This window comes from Dendrobates tinctorius, unplaced genomic scaffold, assembly GCF_039654945.1.
Source record: "Dendrobates tinctorius isolate UK_male_01 unplaced genomic scaffold, ASM3965494v1 ptg000089l, whole genome shotgun sequence".
NCBI classification, from domain to species: domain Eukaryota; kingdom Metazoa; phylum Chordata; class Amphibia; order Anura; family Dendrobatidae; genus Dendrobates; species Dendrobates tinctorius.
Genome location: NW_027361757.1, coordinates 22,802,820 through 22,812,341, shown reverse-complemented (window position 1 = coordinate 22,812,341; position 9,522 = coordinate 22,802,820).

Here is a 9,522-nt window from a genome sequence, read left to right as displayed (position 1 = left end):
CTGGTGCATGTGTTTAGTCGGGTCGGTATACCAAAACAGATACTCACCGACCAGGGGACCCCCTTTATGTCCAGGGTAATGAAGGAGCTCTGCCGATTGTTACAAATCGAACCGTTACGCACATCCGTGTATCATCCTCAAACAGACGGGTTGGTCGAACGGTTCAATAAAACTCTGAAGCAGATGCTGAGAAAGGTGATAGACAAGGATGGGAAGAACTGGGACTATTTACTTCCGTATTTGCTTTTTGCCATCAGGGAAGTACCCCAGTCTTCCACGGGATTCTCGCCATTCGAGTTATTGTACGCCCGACGTCCTCGCGGACTGTTAGACGTTGCAAAAGAAACCTGGGAGGGTCAGGTCACTCCGTTTAAAACGGTGATAGATCACGTCACACAAATGCAGGGCCGTATTGCGGCTGTTATGCCTATAGTCAAAGAACACATGATGCAGGCTCAAGGAGCCCAAAAAAGAATCTATGATAGGGGCGCCAAGATCCGTACGTTTGCACCGGGAGATAGGGTGTTGATCCTGGTCCCCACGGTGGACAGTAAGTTCCTGGCAAAGTGGCAGGGCCCCTTTGAGATTAAGGAAAGAGTTGGTGAAGTAAACTACAAAGTATACCAGGCAGGTAAGCGGAAACCTGAACAGATTTATCATGTAAATCTGATAAAACCCAGGAAAGATCGGTCTGCCTTGTCAGCCGAGCTGGCCCGTCCCGTCTGCTCGCATACCGTACCGGAGGTACGGGTTGCAGAGACTCTCTCAGAGCGGCAAAAGACTGAGGTCAGGCAGTTTCTACTTCACAACCAAAAGTTTTTCTCAGAAAAACCCGGGCAGACTACGCTAATGAAACAAGACATCGTAACAGAACCTGGTGTCACAGTTCACGTAAAGCCCTACCGAATCCCGGAAGCGCGCCGTGAAGCCGTTTCCCGAGAAGTGAAGGCAATGTTAGAGTTAGGTGTCATTGAGGAATCGCACAGTGCTTGGTCCAGCCCGATTGTGCTAATTCCTAAACCGGACGGCACCATCCGGTTCTGCAATGACTTCAGGAAACTGAATGCGGTCTCAAAATTTGATGCCTACCCTATGCCCCGGGTCGACGAGTTAATAGATCGGTTAGGAAAAGCCCGGTATATTACGACCCTAGACCTAACAAAGGGTTATTGGCAGATCCCTCTGGCGGAGGCTGCCAGAGAAAAGACGGCATTTGCTACTCCAGAAAGTCTATTTCAGTATGTGTATATGCCGTTTGGACTGCACGGAGCACCGGCGACCTTCCAGAGACTGATGGATCGAGTCCTGAGGCCACATAGGCAGTACGCTTCGGCCTATTTGGACGACATTGTCATTTACAGCTTGGACTGGGAGACTCATCTCCTGAAAGTACAAGCTGTGATTGACGACCTGTGGGAGGCAGGTCTAACCGCGAACCCCAAGAAATGTCACATCGGGCTAGAAGAAGCCCGGTATTTGGGGTATGTAATTGGGAGGGGTGTTGTTAAACCCCAGGTTGATAAGATTCAGGCGGTTCAGGACTGGCCACAACCTGTCAACAAGAAGCAGGTGCAAGCCTTCCTGGGGATCGCCGGCTATTATCGCCGGTTCATACCCAATTTTGCAGCCATCGCTACCCCCCTGACAGATCTTACAAAAGGGAAAGCCTCCGTCATGATTAAATGGAGTTTAGCGGCTGAAGAAGCCTTCCATAGCCTAAAACGGGCACTTTGCTCTCAGCCCGTACTGGTGACTCCGGACTTCCGCAGCGAGTTTGTGGTACAAACGGATGCCTCTGATACCGGTATCGGGGCAGTACTCTCACAAGTGAGGGACGGAGTGGAACACCCAGTCCTCTATCTCAGCAGGAAGCTGAATAAACACGAGCAAAAGTATGCAGTCGTAGAAAAAGAGTGCCTCGCCATTAAGTGGGCTCTAGAGGCCCTCAAATATTACCTGGTGGGCCGAAAGTTCAGGCTGATCACGGACCATGCCCCTCTCAAGTGGATGCACTTGAACAAGGAACGGAATAGCCGGGTGACCCGGTGGTTCCTTGCCCTGCAGGCCTACACTTTTACGGTGGAGCACCGCCCAGGGGTACAGATGGGAAATGCAGATGCCCTGTCCCGAGTGCACTGTTTGGCGGGTGTCATTGCTCGACCGGAGAGGTCTGAGCAGAGGGGGGGATATGTGAGAATCATGTGGGAATAGTGGATGAGGGCAGGTATATCTCGCCCAGATTCCTTTCCTATGTGGCCTAGTCTGGTCAGTATCGCACCTGCTTGCTAATGAATAATGGGAGGTGGATATAAAAGGATGCCAGGTGGTTGTGTGAGTGTCTCAGCCTGGGAACACAGAGAGCCTGTCTGTGTGAGAGACACACGTGAGTGAGAGCAGTGCCCACTGCAACTGTGGTTTGGCTGGACGGGAGAAGCCCGCCAGTTGGTAGTTAGGTTGTACATTGTTTAGTTAGTGCCGGACAGGCAAGGATTTGTTTTATGTTTTATTTCTTTATGCATTGCTTTCACCATTAATAAACCTGACTCAATGTCAGCTATACCCGAATCCCAGCTCTGCGCCTGAGTTTCATGCTGAACGCACGTGACCTTTGACCCCAGCAAAGGCGATCCCGGAGTGTTTTATCACAGAGCGTACAGTGCATGTCAGACCAAATGAGAATCATAAGGTCAAAGGAACTGGTCAAGGAGCTCAGAGACAGAATTGTGGTAAGGCCACAGATCTGGCCAAGGTTACAAAAGACTTTCTGCAGTACTCAAGGTTTCTAAGAGCACAGCGGCCTAGATAATCCTTAAATGAAAGAAGTTTAGGACCACCAGAAGTCTTCCTAGACCTGGTCGTCCAATCAAACGGAGCAATCGTGGGAGAAGAGCCTTGGTGAGAGAGGTAAAGAAGAAATCCAAGGTCACTGTGGCTGAGCTCCACAAATGCAGTAGGGAGACGGGAGAAAGTTCCACAAAGTTAACTATCACTGCAGCCATGCACCAGTCGGGCCTTTATGGCAAAGTGGCCTGACGGAAGCCTCTCCTCAGTGCCAGACATATGCAAGCCCCCATAGAGTTTGCTAAAAACACATGAAGGACTCCCAGACTATCAGACTATGAGAAATAAGATTCTCTGGTCTGATGATACGAAGATAGAACTTTTTGGTTATATGATATCCTGGATGAAAACCTCTTCCAGAGTGCTTTGGACCTCAGACTTGGCCAAAGGTTCACTTTCCAACAAGTCAATGACTAAGCACACAGCTAAAATAACAAAGGAGTGGCTTTAGAACAACTCTGTGACCATTCTTGACTGGCCCAGCCAGAGCACTAAGCTAAACCCAATTGAGCATCTCTGGAGAGACCTGAAAATGGCTGTCCACCAACATTCACCATCCAACCTCACAGAACTGGAGAGGATCTGCAAGAAAGAATGGCAGAGGATCTTCCAAATCCAGGTATGAAAAACTTGTTGCATCATTCCCAAGAAGACTCATGGCTGTACTAGCTCAAAAGGGTGCTTCTACTCAATACTGAGCAAAGGGTCTGAATACTTATGACCATGTGATATTTCAGATTTGCAAAAATTTCTAAATTTCTGTTTTTTTCAGTCAAGAGTGTGCAAATGTCACGAAGTGACTTGCCCTGTGTGACGCGAACAGCCGGTCGGTAACTAAAACAACAAGATAAACAAGGGGACACCGGGGACACAGTTACAATGGTAACGAACAGGGAAAAATCAAACAACTTAGCTTTCTCTGTTGCCAATGCTCCTGAGGCAACAGAGTAAGGATTCGATCAGCATACAGTAGCAATTCCACTGCTCCAGACAAGCTGAACCCCCCTCTCCACAAGGTAGGTCCGGTCTTCACCAAGGTTAGTTAGCAATGAACAATATCACCAAACAGTGATCCAGAGCACCTGACAACCTTTTATAGGAAGGAGGGGAAGGTAACACCTGCTGGCTAATTTAAACGTGTAGTAACCCCAGCGGCCACCGGGGGCAAAACCCCATCAGCAGAGCAACTAAGGTTGTAATAACACCAGTGACCACCGGGGGTAAAAACTAACATTAAGCCAGAGGCTTGAAAAAAAAAAGGTTATATATGAGCCCGGATCTGCCACAGATCCAAACGTGGATCGTGACAGTACCCCCCTTCAATGAGGAGCCTCTGGACCCTCAACACTGCACCTCACCAGAAAACTACCTCCAGTGGGGATGCCCAGATCCACTAGAGTTCACTTCAGCAACTACCTGGCTCTCTGGTTTATGGCAGACGTGGGCAGACGGAAGTGGAAATGTATGCTCGGGAGGCACGACAAATCTCCAGAGCGCCGACCTGGGGAACGAGTTGTGTATGGGCCTATTTGGGGGTAACTCCAGCTGGTAAGTCCCCGGGCCAAGGATGGCCGACACCCAATATGGCGCAATCACCCGATAACTCCAGACCCCAGCAACACACTTCCACTGGATGTTTTTGGTGGCCACCCATACATGCTCGTTCACACACAGGTCCGGACCTGAACATTTGTGCCACAAGACGGTGAACTCTTTACGGGACTGACAACAGAGGCGTCCTCCTGTGTCACCACACTCACACCCCCGCAATTCACAGAGGGAACCACCACTGTTATGAATGAGTCACCGAGGAGGATAGCAGGAACAGGCTAAGCCACCAGAAAACCAGAGAGGTTGGTAACTAAGCGGATTGCAGACCCCTGATCCTATCCATACAACTAGCAGTAGCCGTGGAGCGTACCTACGATGCCCTAGACGCCTCGGCACAGCCGGAAAGCTAACTAAGCCTAAAGCAAGAAAGGTGAAATCTAAACTGCCCCAGAGCAGACCCCAAAAGGAATAGATAGCCCCCAAACATATATTGTCAGTGAGAAAAGATGAAACACAAACGCAGGCAGAAAAATAGACTGAGCAAACGTTGGGCCCAAACTGACTAGACAGGATAGGAAAGGAAAGACACTGTCTGCAATCACACAAAAACCCTGAAAAATCCAACACGTCTGATGTACAAAAAACACTGAAGTCACACGACTTCGCCCCCACTATATCAGCACTCAGGTATGAACTGGAAGCAAAGCAAAAGAGACCAATATAACAGGGGACTGAAACTGACACAGGCTGTAACATATGAGCGGTGGTCCAGCACAGCCCCCAGAGGAGCAAGCTGAACCCGCACAACAAGCAGAGAGAGACAAAACCAGATCAGATGCAAGGATTAGAAAATGAACCACTTAGCTGAACAATGCAGGATCAGGGCAGGAGACATCAGACCTCTGAATGAACAGGAAAGCAATCACCAGCAGGGATTGCAGGAAGTCTGCAGACTTAAATACTCCAATCAGTAACCCCAGATCTCCAATCGTCATCATCATCACCAGAAGCAGACCTCTGTCAGTCTGACCAGCTCCACTACCTTCAGTAACCACCAGAGGGAGCAGGGGGAGATACGGCTCAGAAGTCTGAGCCAGGGAATTCACAACACACCACCCTCCTCCGACCCCTCCTCCTACCAGGCCTCCGTCTCTCAGGGTTGGCAAATGGCGAGGGTTGAGACTTGCCCCTACTCCCTGGCAGCACCTCTGCTGCCCCCACTGAAGAAAAAGGGGACAGTTGTAGAAAGACGGCAGAGACAGTAGCCCCCAGGCAGCAGCCCTCACACGACTGATCCCAGCTGACTACTTCCCTAGACCGCCAATCTATGACCGGGTTGTGTTTCTCCAACCAAGGGAGGCCTAAAACGATAGGTGATGGCATTCCCCCAAGACATAGCATGACAGGGACGCTACATGAGTTCCTATACGCAGATGTATATTTTCTACGACTTGCGTCAACCCCCCTGGCTCAGTGGGACAGAGTCAATGGCCTGGACGCTTAGAGGTTTGGCCAGCGTCCTACACTTCATGCCATGAGTGTGGACAAAGCGAGCATCCACCAGACTGACTCCTGCTCCACTGTCCACAAGCACTGGTATACCCTCAGGTACCCCGCCAACCACCACTTCTGCTGACATAGTACACTGAGAGGGCAGAATGGAGGAAATATACACTCCCTGGTCGCATCCCTCCACATGACCAGGGGAAGGTGGCTTCTTAGATGGTACAGAAGGTTTGGCGTGCACTGGGCAGACTCTGAAAACATGACCAGTCTGCCCACAGCTAAAACATGCCCCCACACCACGACGAACTGCAGGCAACACTGCTGGGGAACCAACTCCTCCCACCTGCCTGGGCTCATCCACCTGCACCTGTGCGTCCTCCTCCCTGGCAAGGACAACAGGGGGCATATTCGCCAAAGCCGCAACTCCCTGGTCGCCTCCCTCCACACGACCAGGGGAACACGGGTTCTTAGATGGAACAGAAGATTTGGTGCGTGCTGGGCAGACCTTGACAGCATGACCAGTCTGCCCACAGCTAAAACATGCCCCCACACCACGATGAACCGCAGGCAACACCGCTGGGGAACCAACTCCTCCCACCTGCCTGGGCTCTTCCACCTGCACCTGTGCGTCCTCCTCCCTAGCAAGGAGCACAGGGGGCATATTCACCAAAGCCACAAAAAACTTGTCCACAGACTGTAGAGATGGTGATTCGGCCAGCAGGGAGAAGACCCAGGATAGGAGATCACCTTTAAGGTGGGCTATAATGAATCCCACCCGCTGTTCCTCATTCCCTAGTGAACGAGGGCGGAGCCTGAAGTGTAGCTTGCAGGTCTCCAGAAAAAAATAAAATTCTCTCTCCCTCCAGAAAACCTGTCTGGGGGATATAACTTGGGCTCTGGTTGAGACTGCATCTGAGCTGAGGCCCCGTACCCCTCCCACTGCTGCAGCTGCTGCTCACCCCCATCACACAGCACCCCAAACTTCTCAGTGAGGATCTGCAGCAATTGGGCAAAGGTCTGCATTAGGTCCATGGCTCACCAGGAAAAAATGGATGGGTTGTTGATAATATCACGAAGTGACTTGCCCTGTGTGACGCGACCAGCCGGTCGGTAACTAAAACAACAAGAAAAACAAGGTGACACCGGGGACACAGTTACAACGGTGGGCCCTACAATAGGGAACGGGGACGTGGACACCTACTGCACTCTCCTGAGGCTGTGTCCCTGAACACTCCTCACGTTCCCTATACAGGTTCTTTCAACCTGTCGCCAACCAGGATACCTCAGTCCCTCACTAGCCCTGCACCTATCCCTTACTAGGGAACTGGCTAGTGCGGACACTGGTCCCACCGCTATACTAATATAACACCAGGGAAAATAACGAACAGGGAAAAAATAAATAACTTAGCTTCCTCTGTTGCCAATGCTCCTGAGGCAACAGAGTAAGGATCCAATCAGCATTCAGCAGCAACTCCACTGCTCCAGCCATGCTGAACCCCCTCTCCACCAGGTAGGTCCAGTCTTCACCAAGGTTGGTTAGCAATGAACAATATCACCAACAGTGATACAGAGCACCTGACAACCTTTTATAGGAAGGAGGGGAAGGTAACACCTGCTGGCTAATTTAAACGTGTAGTAACCCCAGCGGCCACCAGGGGCAAAACCCCATCAGCAGAGCAACTAAGGTTGTTATAACACAGGCGGCAACGGGGGCAAAAACTAACATTAAGCCAGAGGCTTGAAAGAAAAAAAAAGGTTATATATGAGCCCGGATCTGCCACAGATCCAAACGTGGATCGTGACAACGTTATTGGGAAAAAATAAACTTTTTTGAATTTACCAAGTGGCTGTAATGAAACAAATCGTGAAAAATTTAAAGGGACCTGAATACTTTCCACACCCACTGTTTATGCACCAAAGGAATTTCTCCGCCCTAGGTGCATTAATTTACGTTTATCTATATTAAATCTCATTAAATCTCATTTGCCAAGTGTTTGCCCATTCAGTTATCTTATTCAGATCATTATGCAATATTGTAATGTCAAGGTCAGATTTTAATATCCGGCACAGTTTGGTGTCATCAGCAAAGACTGACACTTTATTCTCAATCCCATCCACAAGGTCATTAATAAAGGTTAAGAAGACTCGGACCTAGCACAGATTCCTGTGCTACCCCACTGCTGACTATATCCCATTTAGAGAATGTACCATTTATAAAAACTTTCTGTTTCTGGTCATTTAGCCAACTACTTACCCATCTTCATGTAGTTTCCCCCAGTGCTTGCTTCTGTAGCTTAAGTATAAGTCTTTTATGTGGAACTGTATCAAATGCCTTTGCAAAGTCCAGATAAATCACATCAGTCGCATTACCTACATCCAGATTTGCACTCACCTCCTCATAGAAACTCAACATGTTAGTTAGCCACGACTTATTCTTAATGAATCCATGTTGATTGTCAGTTATTATATTATTCTCTGCAATATATTTCTGCAGGTCATCTCTGATAATGCCCTCAAAAATTTTGCACACTACTGATGTCAGGCTTACTGGATGGTAGTTGCCTGGATCTACCTTCTTACCTTTCTTAAATATTTATTACCACGTGAGCCATCCTCCAATCTTGTGGCACCACCCCTGTTACAAGAGAGTCTAAGAATATGAGATACAATGGTCTGTCAATTATTGAGCTCAATTCCCTCAGTATCTGTGGATGAATGCCATTTGGCCGGGGGATTTGTCAATGTTTCAACTGCTCAGATGTAAATCCACTTCTTTTTGTGTTAAACTAGTTATATCAGGTTGTGAATTTTGATTTTTGCCTTGTTGAAAGATCCCTGTAACAGACAGTTCATTGGTGAACACGGATTCTGTGATTATCTTGCTACTGTCATCTTTTAAGGGGCCGATACAATCTATTTTTTTCTTTTTGGCTTTGATGTTATCAGAGACACCGCACTGAACTTGCTCACTGAGCCAGTGCGCGTGTCCTGAGTAAAGCAAAAGCGTGCTCAAAGCTACCTGTGGAGCGGGCAGCAACCGAATAGATGCGTACTTCAGAGCTGCAGGACCTGAAGCACGTGACTGCTAGAGGCGTGGCCTAAACTCCAGAGAGCTAGGAGCTGCAAGATAACTCCTAGCAGGGTAACTGCGAGACAAAGTTACCAAGGGGCATAGACAGGGAGAATATTCAGGACGTAGCCAATGAGTCACACACAGAGATAGCTGCAAGGTACCAAAGGGGGCGAACAGAGAGTAGTCAGGTCACAGGCAATGAGTCATACACAGATAATAACGCCGTACAAAATCAACAGGCAAACATACAACAGGAAACAGAGCCGGGTCAGAACCATATAAACAAGCTATAGCAACAAACAGGCACACGGGGGTCAGCACTCTAAGCCAAAGGCAAAAGTATAACTGGCAGGGATTGAAGCTACCCAGGGGTTTATGAAGCTCTCCCAGAACCAGAAAGAGGCCACAATCATTAACCCCAAGTGTGCAGGTCAAAACCTGCACAGAGCTCCAGACATTAACCCCTGGTGTGCAGCTCAAAAACCTGCACTGGGATCATGACAGATGTATTTATAAAAAATTTTGGGATTTATTTTAATATACTATACTAA